This window comes from Taeniopygia guttata, chromosome 30 (assembly GCF_048771995.1).
Source record: "Taeniopygia guttata chromosome 30, bTaeGut7.mat, whole genome shotgun sequence".
NCBI lineage: Eukaryota > Metazoa > Chordata > Aves > Passeriformes > Estrildidae > Taeniopygia > Taeniopygia guttata.
The window spans coordinates 6,505,724-6,525,538 of NC_133055.1; the positions used below are offsets into that span (position 1 = coordinate 6,505,724).

Here is a 19,815-nt window from a genome sequence, read left to right on the forward strand (position 1 = left end):
CTCCTGGAGCGTCCTCCGGGAGTCCCTGCTTCCCTCTTTGTCTCTCCCCTCCCCCATCACCTCAGGCCCAGCCACGTGCTGTGTCTAGCAGCTCGAGGCAGGGCCTTTCTGCATCCCGAATAAACCTGATCCCCCAAGAGCAACCACAGAGATCTCGCTTGTATCTGTTTGTGGAATACAAATAAACGTCTTTACACTGAACCAGGAAAGTTATCCACCACGGAGAGACAAGGACATCCGAGTTTAGACCAAAGCCAATTTTATTAAGTGTACCAGGTGTTTATACAGGGATTTACTTCTATGGTGCTTATATAGGGCTCTGTTTTTGGTAACAATTTCCCATTGGTTACACATTCTTTGTAACATCCAGTAACCTGGGAACATTTATCTTATCACAAAGTCTCACACCATGTTGCTTGGTCACTCCTTGCCCAGAGAGACTTAAACTGTGTCTGTGTCTCCCACAGTTTCTGCTCAGTCAGGCCTCAGATATCGGGCCCCTTTATCAGCTCCATTGCTTTACTCTCTGTTTTATTCCCCATACGGGGGCACCAGGGCTCTGCCCAACGGGGGTCACTGGGGATCATCCAGCCCGGATCCTCCCATGGGGGATGGAGCTGGAGAAGCGCACCAAGCTCTTCCCTCACTCTCTTCCTTCACTCCAAGCTCTTCCCTCACTCCAAGCTCTTCCCTCACTCTCTTCCCTCACTCCAAGCTCTTCCCTCACTCTTTTCCTTCACTCCAAGCTCTTCCCTCACTCGGGGCACTCACAGGGCTTCCCTTAGTGGTGCCTCCGTTGGTGCTGGGTCAAGGCTGAGCTCTGTGAGAAGCTCTTCCCACACTCCCCACACTCGTAGGGCCCCTCCCCTGTGTGGATGCGCCGGTGCACGGTGAGGCTGGAGTTGTGCTTGAAGCCCTTCCCGCAGTCGGGGCAGCGGAAGGGCCTCTCCTCTGTATGAATCTGCTCATGTCTGAGGAGATGGGAGCTGGTCTGAAACCTCTTCCCACACTGGGGACACTCGTAGGGCCTCTCCCCTGTGTGGATGCGCTGGTGTTTTCTCAGGGTTGAGCTCTGCCCAAAGCTCTTCCCACATTCCAAACATTTGTAAGGCCCTTCCCTGGTGTGGATCACCTGGTGCTCAATCAGGTGAGACCTCTGTCTGAAGCTCTTCCCACATTCCCCACACTCGTAGGGCCTCTCCCCGGTGTGGATGCGCCGGTGCACGGTGAGGTTGGAGTTTTCTTTGAAGCCCTTCCCGCAGTCGGGGCAGCGGAAGGGCCTCTCCTCTGTGTGAATCCGCTCATGTAGGAGGAGATTGGAGCTGGTCCGAAACCTCTTCCCACACTCCCCACACTCGTAGGGCCTCTCCCCAGTGTGGATCCTCTGGTGCACGATCAGTTTGGAGCTCCAGCTGAAACCCTTCCCACATTCCAAGCACTTGTGGGGCTTCTCCCTGCCATGAGACTTCTCCACCAGCTCCGAGCTCTGCCCGGATCTCCGCCCGCCTTCCTGGCTCAGGGGGGCTCTTTCCTCCCCGCAGCTCCCTGGGCTGGGTTTGCAGCTCCTCCTCCTGCAGCATCTCCGAGGGTTTTTCTCCTCCTCCATCCAGACACACCCAGGGAATGACAAATCCTGGTTTGGGGAACAAAACAAGAGGAGAGCACCTTGGACTGGAGGTTCCTCCTTGCCCAAGTTCATCTCAGGAAATCATTTGGAATCTTATGTCTGTAAGAACCTCCAAAACACCAAGATTCAGCCCAAAAATCCTACAAACTTCCAAGATACAGATCAAAAACTCCCCAAACATCACAAGTCAGCAAAAACCTCCTCCAAAACATAAAGATTCAGCTGCCACATAAAACCAAATCACCAACATTTAGCCCACAAAAGCTCAGAAACACCAAGATTCACCCCGTGAAAATCCTGGATCACCCTCCACAGTCACCTGCTGCATGTGGGGGGAGCAATGCTCCTGGGGCTGGGGGGAGGCTGCAGATACAGGGAGGGGTGGAACCTTCTGCTGCTTCCTCTTTCTGCTCCTTCTCATCCTCCTGTGTCCCTCCTCTTCCTCACACTCCTCTTCCTCCTGCTATTCCTCCTTCTCCTGCACAATCCCACCTTCTCCTGCCACCTGCACCGTTTGAACATTTTGGTCCTCAAGCCTGCTTCTCCTTCCCTTCTCCTCCTGCCCCCAGGCCCAGCACCCACTGCCGGCTCCCTCTTCCCTCCAGACCCACAGCATCCCAGCCGAGGGGCAGGGATGGAGCTGGGGCAGGTCGGGCTGGGGCAGCGCTGGGCTCTCGGCCGCTCCCGCCCGCACTCGGTCCCCACTGCAGCCGCTCCCGCCAGGACAGCGCGGGGGGGCCCAGCCTTGGCGCTGCCCCACTCCCACCTCCCCAAATTCCCCTCGGGGGGCGATGGGGCCGAGGGGGGGGCGCAGGTGGGGTCCAGGTGGGGAACGCGGGGAGCTGCGAGTCTGCCTGGCAACTGGTGAGTCATCAGCGCCGCGGGCTCTGATTGGCTGAGCTCTGCCTGAGGGCTGCGCCTGCAGCAAAGAGGGGACACCCTGCTCCAGGGGGGATGTCCCACAAACGGGGGACCCCCATGAAAGGAACAAGAGCAAAGTGTCTTTACAAACAGATGCTCTGAATCTGCTCGGAGATAGGGCCAGGAACCTGTTCATGAGTAAGTGACAGGAGAAGCCATCAGTTTCAGAAAATGTTATCAGTTGATGACACAGACTGCTGCTCAGCCAAGGCCCTGCTCTATTCATGAACTTCCAGAAGAACAACAAAGACTTGACAAAGCCATGAATATCATTTGCTATATAAAAGCAGGGAGCATATTAAGGGAGTATGTAGCAGGTGGATTGGGAAGTCTGTAGCTCTCAAGTGCTTCAGCCAATAGGGAAAGCAGAGGGAGATGTGGTCATGAGAATTAGGATTAAAAGGAGGCTGTGTCCTCCAACAATTGGAGAGATCCCATGGGGAATGTTCCATGGCCTCTCCCATTTTTAGGAATGAAATTAGTTTCACAGGACTTCTCTGTCAGCTTTGTGGACAGAATCCTCTGGTGATGTCAATTTTCCCGCACACCCTGGGGCAGGGAGTGCAGCTGAAGGTGCCTCACCCACTTTGGGTGATCGGCTCCCTTGGCTGGCGGCAGCACCGGGGATTGATTGGGGACCCAGGAGTGACCAGGAGACAGACGAGTGACACATCAGGGGGGTCTGTGAAGAGTCAGCAGGGAGAGAGCACTGAAAATCTCATCAGTGAGTGCCCTGGGATCTTCGGGGAGTGAACATGGCAGGGCACCCATGGAGGGGAGAAAAGGGAAAGCCAGGGAGGGGTCCTGGCCAAAGGGAGGATGATCCCAAAATGTCTCTGAAGGGTCCCTTGGGAGAATGCTGAGGTAGTTTGCACATTCCCCCAGAGGTAATTAAGGACATGGACACCCAGGGGGGCAATAAGGGAAGGGGAGAAGGGATTTGGACAACAGGGGATGGATGGTGTTGGTGTGCTGGGAAGGGATCAGGTGAAGGGGAGTGTGCAGCAATATGGTTCAGGCAAGAAGCAGCAGGAGGAATCTATGTGGTAAGAAAAAGGATGATGGAAAAGAGGAGGAACAGAAAAATATTCACGATTGGGATGTTTTTCAGCAGGGTCTTATCCTGACAATTTGCCAGCTGATACATTGAATTCCCAGTTTCCAGGAGAGGAAAAGCAGGAGGTCAGGATGTCAGGGGTTTCTCTGTGGTGGGCAGCGGCAGCAGCGGGCGCAGAGGTGCGGGACCGGGAGCAGGGCTGGGGGCCTGTGGGGAGCTGCGGGGCCGGGCCGGGGCTGTGGGGCAGCCGGGGCTCAGCGCCGGGCGCTGCCTGAGCCCACCAGCCCCGGGCAGGGCCGGCAGTGGCCCCCGGCCCCCAGGAGGCTGCGGGACGCCCCGGCCGCTGCCCGGCCCCGGGGAGCTGCCGGCCCTGCCCGCCGGGGGGGCCGCCTTTGGACACTGCGGCAGGACAGGCACCGGCTCTGCCACACGGGCTGTGCAGGGGACCCTGAGCACAAGGAGCAAAACAAAGCAACACCTGGGAAATGCAGAGTGCACATGGATGGGTCAGGATTTTCTGTTAAGGATTCGGTTTGGGTCCCTGCAGAAAGGAAAGATTTTGCAGAAAGCTCAGCAGCTCTCAGAGGATGAGCACCCACAGGCAGTGACCGGGGCTGCAGGAGTGGCAGAAGAAGGCCCTGCAGCACTTGGGCACAAAGGCACAGCAGCTGAAGGCAAGGAGGGATGAGCAAAAGGCCAAGCTGAAGGCAAAGGCCATGGCAGAGTTCCCACAGCCCCTGAGGGATCAACCCCAGGGCCCAAGGGGGCCCCAGCACCCAGGGGACGGCGTCGGCCACAAGCACCTGGCAGAGGCATTGCCCTCCTGGCCAGGGCAGAGCCCACCCAAACAGCCCCTGGGAAGGAGTCAGGGCTCCAGCTGCAGCCCACAAGGACACTGCAAGCACAGACAGCAGCACCCTCAGGAGGAGCGAGTCCACCCCTGCATGGACATGGATTGTCAGGGCTCTCTGAGCTCCCATCCCACCGGGGACCCACCACACTGCAGCCCTGGAGAACATTCAGGCTGCGTCTGCATCCAGAGGCGGCCTCTCCTGATGGACACAGGGGCCTCTCCATCCACTCTGAATCTTACACCTAAGGAGGGGAACATTGTAAAGGAATGTTTTCATTATAAGGGAATAACTGGGAAAGCTGAGGTGGTGTCATTTGTTCAATTAGGAGCTGTGGGGGATAGGTTTGAAATAAACCAATTTCTTTTCTTCCTACTGTGATTGTAATTAACTAGGAAGGAATTTGATGGTGGCATTGTAATATTGTAAAAGGTGATACAGAGGCTATTGCTGCTGTACCTTTGTGTCAAATGTCTGGACTTTTTAACCCCACACAGCCTCCATGCTGTGGTATGGACAGGAGAAAGAGAGCAAAACTTGAGAAAATGAAAAGCCAAAAATATTGATGCCTCAGCTGTGGCTCTTCCAGACTCAGAAAAGAAATTGGAATTGTAGGTGAATGTTCAACAGGGCCATGCCAAAGGAATTCTTGGGCCAACAAGTTTCACCCTGTGGCCACAGTGGCCTCATTGCCTGCAGAATTGTGCAGCCACACCTTGAAGGAGAACCAAGGCCCAAAGCCTGATGACAACAGGATCTCCAACTGTTCCAGTCTGCCATCAAGTTCAAGCTCTGATAACCAAAAGAGCCTTGCAATGGATGAGCAGTGCTCGGTTATTACAGTGTGAAACTTGTTCAGTGGCACAGGAGGATTCAGAACTGAGGACAGGGGAAGGGTTTAACCCAGCCTCCTGTTTGAACAGCCCCCAGAGGGGCTGGGAAGAAACCCAGCACTGCATTCAAGTGACACAGCTCCAGACCCAGCCTGGGGGAGATTCAGGAGACATTGCCTGGCCTGAGGCAGAAAATGTCTTTGTGGATGGCTCTTCAAGGGCAGCAGAAGGGAAAAGAGTTCCAAGACACGCTGTTATTGAGGAAAGGGAATCAGACAAAGCCCAGGTTACCCCCCATGGTCAGCTCAACCGGCACAGCTGTGTGTGTTTGTAAGAGCCTGGCACTGAAATGCCCTGGGCAGGAAGGCTTCAATATCTTCTGGTGACACCATCTCACCTAACAGGGGGGCAAAAGCAATTCTGATTGCTCAGCAGCCACTGGATCACTTATTAAGGTATTTCTAAAAGGAGTAATTAATATAAAAGGCATTTTGGAAGCAACAGACTCAGAGAGCAGAACTCATTTTACAGGAAAGATCCTCCAGGGGGTTATGGCAGCTTTAGGAATACAATGGGACCTCCAGAACCCCTGGCACCCCCAGAGCTCAGGCTGGGTACAAAAAATGAAAGGGGAAAGAAAGAAACACCTTTGGAAGCTGGGGATAGAAACCAAGATGCCATGGGTACGGCTTTTGCCATTGGCTTGGGCAAGAAGAAGAGCCAGACCCAGGGCAGATATTCAATCATTTCCCCTTGCAATTGATCTCGGGAATTCCTTACCCTGGGAATTCTCCACCTAGTGCAGGGATAAGGGATGCACATTTAAAGCAGTCTGTGGCCAGAATCCTGTCTCTGGTGCAATCTCTCCCCCAGGAAGCTGGGCTGGCACAGAGCCTGCCTTGGCACTTTGCTGTTGCCAACATCCCAGCAGGACATCGGCCCACACATCCTCTGCTGAAATCCTCGGCCTGGCCACCCTCCTTTGGCAGCTCCAGCCACCGGGGACAGCCCTTGCTGCCACTGCTGCAGCTTCAGCGCTCTCTGGGCCTGCCCTGCCACAGCTGCTGGGCAAGAGCACGGCACAATTCCACTCTGGCTCTCACTTACACTCACACACTGCCCTGCCTGCCATGGCATTGATGGAAAATACACCAGCTCATAGACTTTAACATTGTTAACCTTTCATTTCTCTACTCTGGCTTGCTTTGCCTTGGCCTTGGGGAAAGAAATGTTCAAGGTTTTGTTAAGGGATGTTACACCACTCAATGGAGATGAGTTTAACATCTCAACACACTGGGAATGGCCCAAAAGATACCCCCAAAGATAACACCCAGCAGCAAAACATCAACCCCAGCAGCAAACAGCAACCAACACCTACCCCAGACACTGCCAGGGCTGCAGACACCTGGTCTGCAAAAGGCTGAGAAGGAAATCAGCACTTCCCACCTCATTAACAGCAGAAGCAAAGAAATCTGCACAACTTGAAACTACAGAACATTAAACCAGTGGATTTAGATTGCTTTAGACTGTATTAAGTTTGGGAAAAATCGAGTAAAACCCACGTGTCATAGAACGATTTTCTCTGCACACCCGGGCTATTTGGGGATGGAATGATTTCTGTTGCACATCCGGGCCAGAATCAAGAAATGCCTTTACTCTAACACTAAACATACTGGTGGAGTTTTTCGTTTTCCTGTAGCTTCAGTGCAAAGTATATAGCATGAGAATATTTTTTAAAATAATCCTACCTCTATATCACTGGTTAGGTTTGGTCAGGGATGTGAGAATGGGTTTTTACTCTGAGAAGAACGAGAAAAAAATAAATGGCCTTGGAACTTTTTTGTGAGTTTTTGTTTCGCTTTTAGCGATGCCAAAATTTTGGTCAGGGTTTTTTAACATTCACCTTTGGGCTGCATTTTGCAAAACTAGAAAAGATTTAAAGGTGCCCTTTTAACTCATAAACATTAAACAGAGGATTTGAAGGGGAAAAAAAAAGCAGCAGGTTGTAGGGGGACACGTGTGAGGCTGCTGAAGCTGCTCCAGAAGAGAAGCTGCATTCCAGGCACCCGAGGAGGAGCTTTAGAAATGCAAATTAACATTGCTGGGGCAGAGTGGGGACAATGTACCTGGCTCTTCTTGCCTGGGGCAGGAATTGGCTGATTCCCTCTGCCCCTCACCCCAAGCTCTGCCTGCTTGCACAGATGGAATCTGCACGGCTGAAGGCAGAGCCCATGGTGAGGATCTGACTCTGAAACAGAAATGGCTGAGGCTGCAAAGGGAAACAGCAAAAGGAGAATGTTGTGAAAACTTCACTAAAATAAGGGAGGGATCATCCCTCTGCCCACTCCAACATCTGCTGCCACTGTCTGTGCTGTACAGGGTGTATCAGAGCTCTGGGGCTTTTGCTAGAACAAGTCCAGTGAAATTAGTTGGAATTCAAGTATTTGATGATGTAATTAGAAAAATGTGGCCAATTGATGCAGCCCCGGCTGCAGGGAGCACCCAGAAATGGGGAAAAGATGAAGGGCCACCAGAACAAATCCTACAACACCATGGACCAGCCCCTGGGAACCCAAACCAATTCATATGAGGAAGCAGAGAACCCATTTATCATTTCAATGGCATCATTAGATTAAAAGCTGTCCTGAAAAGAAGAACCAACCAGACAGCTCCAGCTCCTGACCTTCCTGCCGACCAATCCACTGAAAGAGGAACACAACAATTCACCACGGGATGAGATCAGATTATCTGTGAGCAGAAAAAAAGGGAGTTTGTGCAAAACTAAATGGCTCAAACTGCTGTGGGCAAAGAGATGACAAAGGTAAAGTGCTGAAAAAGATAACAAAGGAAAAAGGAGAGCAGTTTATGTATTGGTCCAAACACAGAAAGGATGGGAATGGGACATGCTTTCGTGGCTCCCCGGCACACCAGGGGTTAAACAAATGCTGCTTCTCCTCTTCTGTGCCGCAGCAACTCTCATCTTTTTACCATGCTCCACACCTTGGCAGTGCAGCTCATCCAGCAGCTGAGCCAGGGGATGCAGGTGGCAGCCAGGCCTCCTGATCCACAAACACCTACAAAAGGACAGGGAATGAGGGCACCGAGAATAATCCCAAAACCAAAGAGGACCCGGGAAGAACAAAACAGAGTTGAGGAGCGAATCTGCCTGGAGATAGGGCCAGGCACTTGTAGATAATGAAGTAACGGGAGAAACCATCAGTTCCAATAAATGTCACAAATTGAGACACACAATTTCTCAACGTCCCGCAAAATTCGCGAACTACCAGGAGAACAAAGGCTTAAGAGAGCCATGAATATCGGCTGGTATACAAAAGGAGGGTGCATATTAACGAGGACAGGCAGCAGGCGCATCGGGAAGTCTGAACCTTCCAAGGACCTCAGCCCGTGGGCAAAGGCAGAGGGAGATGCGGCCGGGAAAATGAGGATAAAAAGGAGGCTGCGGACTACAACCATGGCAGAGAGCGCACGGCAAATGCCCCACGGCCTCTCCCCCTGCTCGGCAATAAAGTCACTTTTACAGGACTCCTCGCTCCCCTCCGGCCACAGAAACCTCCGGCGACGGGAATTTCCCCGCACAGTCCCGGCCGCGGGGCAGCTCCCTCTGTCCTACCCACAGCAGCCGGGCCGAGCCAGCGCTGCTCCGGCAGCGGCTCCTGCCCAGGCCCCGGCGGGAAGGAGACCGCGGGCAGCCGCTCCCGCCGCGCCCTCAGCCCGGGGCCAGCACGGGCCGGACACGGCACCACCGACCCGCCGCAGCCCCCTGCCGCCCCCTCCGCCCGCAGCCAGCCCCGAGCCCCCGCAGAACCCAGCGCGGCTCCCACCTGCGCCGGGGCCGCCTCCGAGCTCCGCCGACGCCGCCTCACCGCGCTCCGGCCGCTGCCGCCGCTCCCGGGCCCGCACAGACGCTCCCGGCGCCAATGGCGCCGCTGCCCGCCCACGGCCGCCCTCAGCCCGCCGCCGGGGCCGTGCTGCGCCCCGCTCCCACCAATCAGCGCGCCGCAACCACGACTGACGGCACCAGCGGCCAATGGCAGCGAGCTGGGGGCGGGCTCTGCGCACGGCCCAGACTCGCCCCGCGCTCTCAGGGCCCCCCGCGCTGCGTGAGGGCAAAGCCGGAGATGAGCAACAGCCCCGGGACGGGCCCGGGCCCGAGGCGGGATTGAGCTGCCCACACAAACAAACTTCTCCGCACCTCCCGCCACGGCTTTCCCGGCCCTGCGCCTTCCGTGCCTCCGGCTCTGCGGGAAGCCCGGGAGCCTCCCTTCTCCTGCCCCTCATTAGTGCATCGGTGCTTGGCTTTGATTGCCCCCAAAAAGGGAAACCTGCCCAAAGCCCTGTGGGTGAGCGGGGGAGGGGAGAGATTTCTGGCAGAAAACTCCCAAGACTCAGAGCAGGATGAGGAGAAGTCAGTGCAGAGCCTTAAATGCAGCTTTCCCCACGCCTCCCTGCTCCCAGCTGCACCTCCTCCCCCGGCAGGGCAGGAGACAGGGAATGGGGCCATGCTCAGCTCATCCCCCGCGGCTTCTCCCTCTGCTCAGGGACAGGAGTCGTTCCCTGCTGCACCCTGCGCTCTCTCCCAGCCGAGACTTCTCCAGGAACTTCTCCGAGCCGAGTCCATCCCCTGGGGCACAGCCCCCTCCAAGTGCTGCAGCGTGGGTCACTGTGCCACGGGCTCGGTCCTGCCAGGCCAGGCTGCTCCAGCGGGGCCCCTGTGCCCACTGGGTCACAGCCTCCTCTCAGGCATCCCCGAGCTCCAGCCTGGCTCCTCCAGGGGCTGCAGGGGGATCTCTGCATCCCCACGGAGCTGCAGGGGGATCTCTGCATCCCCACGGAGCTGCAGGGGGATCTCTGCATCCCCATGGACCTGCAGGGGGATCTCTGCATCCCCATTGTAATATATGTTATGGAATAATTCGTGCTTATGTAAAATATACATCAAGTCAGTTGTGCTTGTACAAAAAGATTCTTAAAGTTTTAAAAGGCCAGAAGCAGCAGCCGGGGCTGCAGAAACCACAGACGACAGAGAAAGAAAGACCTAATTTACAATTGAAAAACCGTGGCTCCGTGCAGAGATGGGCTCTTTCCGGGGGCAATCCAGGAGGCACCCAATGTGAAAAACGCATAATATATGGCTCTTTGCGCAGAGTTACTGTATGTATTATGTTAGTTTGATTCGTATTGCTGTATTAACATTTTAATAGCATGGTAAATGTAGTTTTGTAGTTAAAATGAAGCTTTAGTAGTTAAAATAGAAACTCCTTATGTGTTTTGTTGTTTATTTTAAGGAATGAGAGACTCGCTTTGACGTAACCATCACAGAACGCCTAAATCTTCCAGAGAAGAGGAATTTATGGCTTTCTTGTCAGAAGAAGCTAATTTCTTCAGGCCTTGCCATGGGGATTAAAGGAAACAGTTGGCATATAACAGACAAGAGTTTCTTGTTTTAAATAGAATGTATGCATAACCATGAAGGATATATGAATATGCAATAGTGTAGTTTTAAGGGTGATTCCTTTGTTCACAAGGTATGCTTGTTGTGGCTTAAGTGCCCGAGAGCTCCGGGCTGGAGCGGAGGGGCTGCGGGAGGAGGAGGAGGGACAGGAGGAGCGGCGGGAGCAGGAGCGGGAGAATCCCGCCGCTCGCACCGCCCGCACGCCGGGGCTGCAGCACCCCCTGCCCCGCCAGCATCGCCCCAGCCCCGAGCCGCAGGGCAGGGGGAGGCCGAGCTCGCCCCGGCTCTATCCAGGGGTCTCCGGGAGGATTTTTCTGGAGAGCGCTCGGAGCCGGCAGATGCCGAGCGCCGGATCCCTCCGGGCTCCCCAAGAGGAGCTTTTTCGGGGGGAGAGGAGCTGTGATCGCCCCTCGGAGGGTCCCGGGGGATCACGCGGGGCTGGCCCGGTACTGTCAGGGCGGGACATTGGTTTTGGGGATCCCCGTGGGAGAAGAGCTGCTCAGCAAGAGAAATGTGCTTTTGAAGCTCTCCTTGGTTACCAGCATCACCTCTGTGCCAGGAGCCCGGCCCAGCTCAGCAGCACAGACACAGCACAAGGACTTTAATGACCCTCTGGGGCTTTGTGCTCAGGCCCTGAACATCAGGCCCTGAGAGGGAGCGTCACAAACCTCTCCAGAACTCCAAGTCAGAAACCAACTCCAAAGTTTCTTGGACTTTTAATGGGTCCCACTGAGGGACACGACTGAGAAAGTGTCCCCAGGCCCCAGGCAGAGCAGAGAACTGGAGGCACTGATGACAGGTGGGGACAAAGAGAAGCCAAGTCTTGGTGCCCTGGGGCACAGCAGGGTCTGTGCCACCAAGGGCTGGGAGGAGACACCTTGTCCTGAGGCCCTGGGGCCTCCTGGCACAGCCCCAGCCAGGCTGGGCACTGTCACCCCCTGGTCCTGCCCTCAGCATCCCCCCCTAGCCCACATCCCAGTGGCCTCAAGGATCTGCTGGAAGGAGTCCCTGGGGAGCCTTGGCCAGGAATGGCCCTGGGGGCTCCTTCATGCTACCAGAACTTCATTTCTTTTAAGGTACTTGGTGTTTCCCTTTTGATACAGAGTCTGTGAGAGGTTTGTGCAATCATGGCCCCAATTATCTGCTTTAACGAGTCCCTTGAGAGCTTTGTACTGACAGGCACTGCGGCTCATTAATACTCTGAGATACTAAACTTTTTTTCAGGTACTTTGGATTTTCCTTTCCACACTGAGAAGTTTTTGTGCCATTTTGAGTCTCCAATTCTCTCCTCCATGGCGTCCATGAGGAGCCTGTGTTGGGGATGGACCTCAGCAGGTCCCATTAATGCTTTGAGATAGTTTGGGGTTTTCTTCTGCCATTGACTCCTGGAAAGGTTTGTGCAATCTCCTCTCAGGCCCTGAGGTTCCCGGGCTCAGCTCCAAATGCACCACGGGGCTCATTAGGTTCAGGCAACTCCTAACAAACCATGGCTCTGCCTTGATTTCCCTCTGGTCTGGGGCAGTTCATCAGGAAGTTTCTGTAGTGGTTTTGGTTCACCATTTGGGGATTTCTTGGGCAATATATCAATTAGTGTGGTGGGTTCAGTGCTGTCTAATTACCAGTGCACACACTAGAATATACTTACTCATTTCCTGCTCTTGAGATAGGATTAGAAGAAAGGCAAAGTGGGCTCAAAACTTTTAAATGGTATAAAGAAAAGTTTCTTAAGAGTAACTAAATGACAGGGTAATAAGGATCAGAACAAAACTTTCAGAACACTTCCTTTCTCCATACAATCTGACAATGTACAGAGACAAAATCTAAAATTTTCTGTCAGTTTTCCACCTCTAGAATAGTCTTTCTTCAGTTCACTTAGGGAAAGAACCTCCTCTTGTTAATGTTATGGAGACTTCTCCACAAGAAAACAATTACCTCATGTCTTTTCTTTTCCATGAATAGCAGCCACTAGGAAAAATCTGCAATTGTGAAATCCCTCCCATTTTTTCACAGATTTTCCCACAGCTGTGTTTAGGGGACATGTCAATTTAAGTGGTATTAGTTTAAAGATGTGCTGTTTAAGAGCAAAGGTTCTCTTCATCTCTTTTTGAAATCATCTTCATCTCTGAGAACAGAGATCTTCTTCTCTCCCTGAGGGCACAGGGGCTCATCACTCTGCTCTCTTTGTCTGTTCAAACACCTCATGCCATCAAGCTACTTCAATATTTCCTTACTTTAGCATGGAGGCCTTTGCTGAACAACGCATAGCCCCATATTTTTCAGTGCCTTATAGGGAAAAAGAGAGCCTGATGTTTCAATGGTATCCTTCTCCATAGCTTTACCAGAGGATTTCAGACCCAAGATCAAGGCATCTCCTCATCCCTCCCATCTGGGACTCAACTTCCTCTTCACTGATCTCGGTGTCTTCTGTGTGCATGCCCTGTGTCCTTTTCTCTCAGTGGAGGGAGGATGGAAGCACTGCCAGAGTCAATATCTGCCCGGGGCTGCAGATGGTTCCATGAGCCCCTCCGGGCTTGGTGGATAATTCTAGTTTTGGCCATGGTTCCTGGACATGAAGACCATTTCTTTTCCATAGGAATGAAGGAACAGAGCCCCACTGTTTTAGGGGCAAATGAGAGGTCACCACCAGAGGACAAGGCCAGCCAGAGTTGCCAGATTCTGTTCTTAGAGATACCCTTGAATATAGGAAATTTCTTAGGCAGAGTGTCAGTTTTGGCAATGGGCATCTGAAAAGACAGACGGTTCTTTTCCATACAAAGGAAAGCATGGAACCCCATTGCTCCAGGAGCTGATGAGAGGCAGCCCTTGGCATCCCAAGATCAGCCAGACCTGTCAGGTGGCCCCTGGGAGGCCAAGCCACCCAGACCTGGTCCATGTTCCCTCGCTTCCATGGGGCCCCACAGTGTCCCAATGATCCCTTGCTTCCAGGAGGCCCTGGGGTGTCACAATGCCCCCTTGGTGACACCAGGCCCTGAAGGGTCCCAATGGTCTCCATGGTTCCATCAGGCCCCACAGAGTCATAATGGTCTCTGGGTCCATGAAGCCCCGCGGTGTCACCATGGCCCCTTGGTTCCATGGGCTCCAGTGGTGCCACAATGATCCCCTTGGTTCCATGAGGTGCCCACAGTGTCACAGTGATCTCCATGGGAAGGGAAGAACCGAGCCCCAGTGTGGCAGGGGCAGCCACCAGAGGCCAAGGCCAGCCAGACTTGATGGTACTGGCAGATTTTGTCTGGGAGCAACCGTTGGATATAGGGAATTTTAGAGGTGGAATCCCAATTTCAGACATGGACACCCGGAGTTGAATGATGGTTTTTTTTCCAAAGGAAGGAAAGCACAGAACACCGGTGTTTGAGTGGCAGATGAAAGGCGGCCATCAGAGGTCTAGGCTAGCCAGACCTCTTTGCCCTGGTAGCTTTTGTCTGAAAGCAACCTTTGGATATAGGAAATTTGGGAGGTGGAACCCCAATTTTGGCCATTTCTGTGTAGATAAGAAGGAGAGTTCTTTTCCATAGGAAGGAAAGCACAGAGCCCATGTGTTTCAAAGGCAGAAGAAGAAAGAGGTGGCTCCTGGGAGGCTCAGCCAACCAGACCTGTTCTTCCTGGCATGTTTTGAATTGGAGGAATTTTTGGATACATGGAATTTGGGAGGAGGAATCTCAATTTTGACCACGGTGACCTTGAGAAGGACAAATATTTACATTGGAAGGAAGCACCAAGCCCCAGTGTTTCAAAAGCAGATGAGATGCATCTCTCAAGAGGCCAAGGGCAGCCAGACCTGTCTGTCCTGGCAGCTTTCACTTGGGAGCATTCCTTGGATGTACGGAGTTTTGGAGGAGGAATCCCAATTTTGGCCATGGAACCCTGGAGGAGAAGGACAGTTCTCTCCCATGGGAAGGAAAGCCCAGAGCCCCAGGGCTTCAGGGGCAGATGAGAAGCAGCCCTCGACATGCCAAGGTGGTCAGGTGGTCCCCAGGAGGCCCAGCCGGCCAGACCTGTTCCATGTTCCCTTCGTTCCATGGACCCCACAGTGTCACAATGGTCTCCTTGGTTCCATCAGGCCCTGGAGTGTCACAATGTTCCCCTTGCTTCTGCAGTGTCACAATGGCCCTGTGCTTCCATGAGGCCTTGCAATGTCACAATGGCTTCGTGGTTCCACAAAGCCCTGATGTGTCACAATGGCCCCTGGGCTCCGTGTGCCCTCGCTGTGTCACAGCGGCTCCTCTGTGACACTGCGGCTGCACAAGGTCACCATGGACCCTTGGTTCCTTGGGGTCTCTGAGTTCACAGTGGTCTCCTTGATTCCATGAGGCAGCACAGTGCCACAATGGCCCCTTGGTTCCATGAGGTTCCGTAGTGTCACCGTGGTGTCCTTGGACCTGCACTGTCACAACTGACCTGTGGTAATCACATATCCTCTGAGCAGAGAGAGAGATCTCCCAGGATTTTCCTGGGAAGCTGTGAAAAGCTGTGAAAAAGCTCAGAGAAAAGAATGAGAAACAATTCTTATCTTCACTTGCTGCACCTGTTGTTGTGCACATGTGGAATGTGTTATGGAGATTTGTTTACCAAAGGGTGATTTCTAAATTTGCCAGTGGTGATGGTGTTTGGATTTCAATTAACCAGTCTGGTCTGTCTGTATCGGACTGTCTGCAAGAGCGATGAGTGTTTCTTAGAAGTATAATATAGGATAATGTAATGAAGTGATTGATCAGCCTTCTGGAATCATGGAGTCAGTGCTAATTATTACAGGCTGGGGACGCCCTGCTATGATAGTTATCTAAGTCAATCTTCCCTTACCTCTGAATGCTGAACAGAATAGGCTTAACAGGCATAGCAGGAACACCAACCACTGTAGACCCAAAGAGCTGGCTGAGGAGTTGGGGGAAAACTGGTGTCATTTCCTCACAGTAGGTACCATTATTAAAGTAATTCCAAACACATACAGTTAGTGTGTGGTAGCCTCAAATCTCTGTGCCCACCAACCAGAGAAAATTAAAAATCCATAAATTCCCACCATATTAACCCATCAAACAAATTGATTATCAGCTAGATTTGCCATAGTTATAGGATGGGAAAAATGTAGCCACAACCATGTGCCACCCAAACCAGGGTAAGCTAGACCACATGGTGACACCTAACAAGGTTTCTATATCCAGTGCAACAAAAAAAATTATGTTACTCAAGAATTGTTATTCTTATTTCACCCTGTTTCTCTCAATGCCCTCAGGCTGCACATCGGGTGCCAAAATTGGTCTTGGTTTACAAGACAGGTGTCTGCTAGGGAAGGCAGCAAAAAGCCTCCTGTGGAATGGAAAATGTAAACCCCCTCCCTCCAAATTATTAGAATCATGAAATCAAGGGGCTCTCAGGCAGGCAAAGATATGGGAATAGGAATGTCAGCTCTTTCCTAGTGTGTATAACAAAGCAAACAAGCAGCAGCAGCTGCGGCACGAACAGCAAACAGAGCAGAGCCCAGTCCCGGCCTTTGGGCCGTGGCGCTTTCCCTGCGGTGCAGTTCCGGGCACAGCCAGCAGGGGCGCTGTGGCTCCGGGGGCAGGGCAGGTGCGCTGACCCCCACGCGGCTGCAGGGGGCGCTCCGGCCGGGCTCGGCAGCGCGGGGCCATGGCGGCTTTGTCCGAAGGGGGAAGGGCTGGAGAGAGGCTTTGCTTCACAAACCCCGGGGCAGCCGGCTCCGGTGCCCCAGCAGGACTCTCAGAAAGCAGTCAGCTCGGTGCCCCAGCAGCACTGGCAAAAAGCAGTCAGCTGGGCTGGCAGGATGTCTCGGCAGGCCCGGGGTGAGGGGCTCCAAGCAGGGCAGAGAGAGCCCAGCTCAGGATCCTGGACACCAGAGCAGACAGGGATAGGTCTCTCTTTTAGTGGGGCAGGTGTAAATAAGGTCCCAGTTTAGTGGCTGTTCTCACGAGCAGAGGCTCATCCCAGGACAGAAGAAACAGCTCTGGCCCGGGCTCTGGCAGCAGCAGTGGAAACTCCCATCTCCAAGAGCAGCAGCTCCTCCCAAAATAAGGGATCAGCCAATAAACATCAGCCAATGATAAGGAACAAACAGAAAGGAAAAACCCAACCCCCAACACTGGTTTACAATTCCTAATGCTAAGGGAGAATAGTATAAAGTTTTAATTCCACCTTTATAATTGTTTACCTACGAGCTCTTGAAATGTCAGGGGTAGGGATTGGAACCTGCTGCTCCAAGGCTCCTCTCACAAAAAGAGGCTTAGAAAGGCTGGCGGTCCTTGGAGGTATTTGGGGATCTATAGGGGCTATTGGGGGTCCTTTCTGTGCCTCCTGACCTGACAGGAGCTTCTCTAATAAACTTTGCCTAAAGCTCCCAGTCTGCCCATGACAGGAGCCCCTGTGAGTGCCTGTGACATCCCGGCTCTTTGGCAGCCTGGGGACACTTAGAAAGTCCCCATGAAACCCCTCTGAGGGCCTGTCAAAATATCTGATTATTAATAGGCAAACTGTCGGCTCTTAACTGAAAGGTTGGTGGTTCGAGCCCACCCAGGGATGCCATTTATGTCAGAATCTGTGGTATTTAAATGATCCCAAAATTGCAGAAATTTGCTGTCTTTGAGCCCTGCTGCCAAAGAAGACGCCATAATTAATCTGTGCTGGTTTTCAAGGTTGTTTATTCTTGCTTATCTATAACATGTTCTGTCTGACCTGCAGTAGGCCTTTCTTGCGGGGCAGCGTGCAGGGCTCTGCCCCTCAGTGGGAAGTTACAAACATTATATACCAGAAACTACCTGTGCTATATTTACAATAATGTGCCAATACCTACCACCTGTGTTGAACAATGTGTCCCCAGTCTAAACCAACAGAAAAATGCCAACACTGCAGTGAAACATGGAAGGCATGAAGAAGATGAAAAAGGACAGGACACACACGATTTCCTCCATCTTGCCTCCTTTGAACCCCTTATCTAGAATCCTAAAATTCTACTTTTGCACCCATGTCACACTAATTATTACTCATAGCAAACACTCAGAGTGAGTAATTCATCCTGTAAGATTGAAAACTCTTTTCCATGGACAGAGATCACAGGCAGTGTCTCTGGGGGCTCTGTACAGGGGGGTTCCTGACCCCCTGCCAGGGTCCCAGACCTGCCAGGGCAGCCAGAGGGATGCCCTGGATTACCACAGCAAACCTCATCAGACCCATTGCTATGGTCAGTTTCCATGGCAACCATCACCAGCCCCTGTTGCTATGGTCAGTTTCCATGGCAACCATCACCAGCCCCTGTTGCTATGGTCAGTTTCCATGGCAACCAGCACCAGCCCCCTGTTGCTATGGTCAGTTTCCATGGCAACCATCACCAGCCCCTGTTGCTATGGTCAGTTTCCATGGCAACCAGCACCAGCCCCCTGTTGCTATGGTCAGTTTCCATGGCAACCTTCCCCAGCCCCTGTTGCTATGGTCAGTTCCCATGGCAACCTTACCCAGCCCCAGTTGCTATGGTCAGTCCCTGGGCAGCTCCATGGACACCCCATGCCAGGGGTGGTTGCCATGGACACCAGCTCAGGCCTGCAGCCAGAGCCCGTTTCCATGGCAACCACTGGCACTCCCATCCCCAGGGTCATGGGATCCCAGAACCACAGAAGTGGCTGAGCTGGGAGGGACCCATCAGGATCCTCGAGTCCCGCTGCTGGCCCTGCACAGGACACCCCAACACTGCCAGCCTGGGCCTGGCAGCGCTGTCCAAACGCTGCTGGAGCTCAGAGAGCCCTGGAGCTGTGACCCTTCCCTGGGGAGCCTGGGCAGTGCCCCAGCAGCCTCTGGGCAAAAACCTTTCCCTGAGATCCAACCTCAGCCTGCCCCGACTCAGCTGCAGCCGCTCCCTGCACTCCTGTCCCTGGGCACCAGAGTGAAGAGGTTCCCTCAGCCCCAGCCAGGGACCCGCTCCCAAGGCTGCTGCCATGGCCACCAGGGCTGGCACCAGCTGGGATGCTCGGTATCCACAGGCTGGGATTCAGGAATGGAATTCCCCAATTTCCTGCTCCTGCTAAAACCACGCTGGCTCTCGTTGCCCTCCCACCTTCCACTGAAGGAAAAAAGGGAAAGATCCCAGGCTGGGATAAGAACAATTTACTGGGAACAGCAACGAGATAAGGAACAAACAGGAACAGAAAAACTATTGACAACAGAAGGGATAAGAAAAACTATTTACAGGGGAAATTACATCACCATCAATTGTATCTTCCTGGCCACATGTCTCCTGCCTGGAAAGGACAACCTTCTCAGGGAGAGAGAGAGAGAGAGAGTCCCTTTCCTGCCCCGGGCAATGACCTGAGGTGGGAGTGAATGTAGTGACAGGGCCATGGCCAGACCCTCATGTTCTTCAATCCCACATCAGGTCATTGGCAGGGGCAGGAGAAGGTACAGGTATCTTCCCAGCATGGATCACAGGGAACAGGGATCACCAGGGCTCTTCCCAATGTGGGTTCTTCAATGGAGGATGAAGCTGGAGCAGTACACGAAGCTCCTCCTGCAGTTGGGGCACTCACAGGGCTTCCATCATCGGTGGCTCCGTTGGTGTCTGGTCAAGTCAGAGCTCTGGGTGAAGCTCTTCCCACACTGGGGACACTCATAGGGCCTCTCCCCAGTGTGGATGCGTCGGTGCCTGATGAGGTGGGAGTTTTGCTTGAAGCCCTTCCCACAGTCAGAGCAGAGGAAGAGCCTCTCCTCGGTGTGGACCCGCTCATGCAGGAGGAGACTTGAGCTGCTCTGAAACCTCTTCCCACATGTGGGGCACATGTAGGGCCTCTCCCCAGTGTGGATGCGCCGGTGGGTGACAAGGGTGGAGTTGTGCTTGAAGCCCTTCCCGCAGTCAGGGCAGTGGAAGGGCCTCTCATCCGTGTGAATCCGCTGATGTTCAAGTAGATGGGAGCTGGTGTGAAACCTCTTCTGACACTCAGGACACTCGTAGGGCCTCTCCCCAGTGTGGAACCTCTGGTGGATGATGAGGTCGAAGCTGCAGCTGAAGCCCTTCCCACACTCCCCACACTCGTAGGGCC

The 19,815-nt window shown here is 53.4% G+C and overlaps 1 pseudogene; it reads right to left on the reverse strand.

Annotated features, from left to right (window-relative positions):
• LOC140680996 (uncharacterized) overlaps positions 1-19,815 on the reverse strand; it is a 608,239-nt pseudogene that overhangs the window by 318,672 nt on the left and 269,752 nt on the right.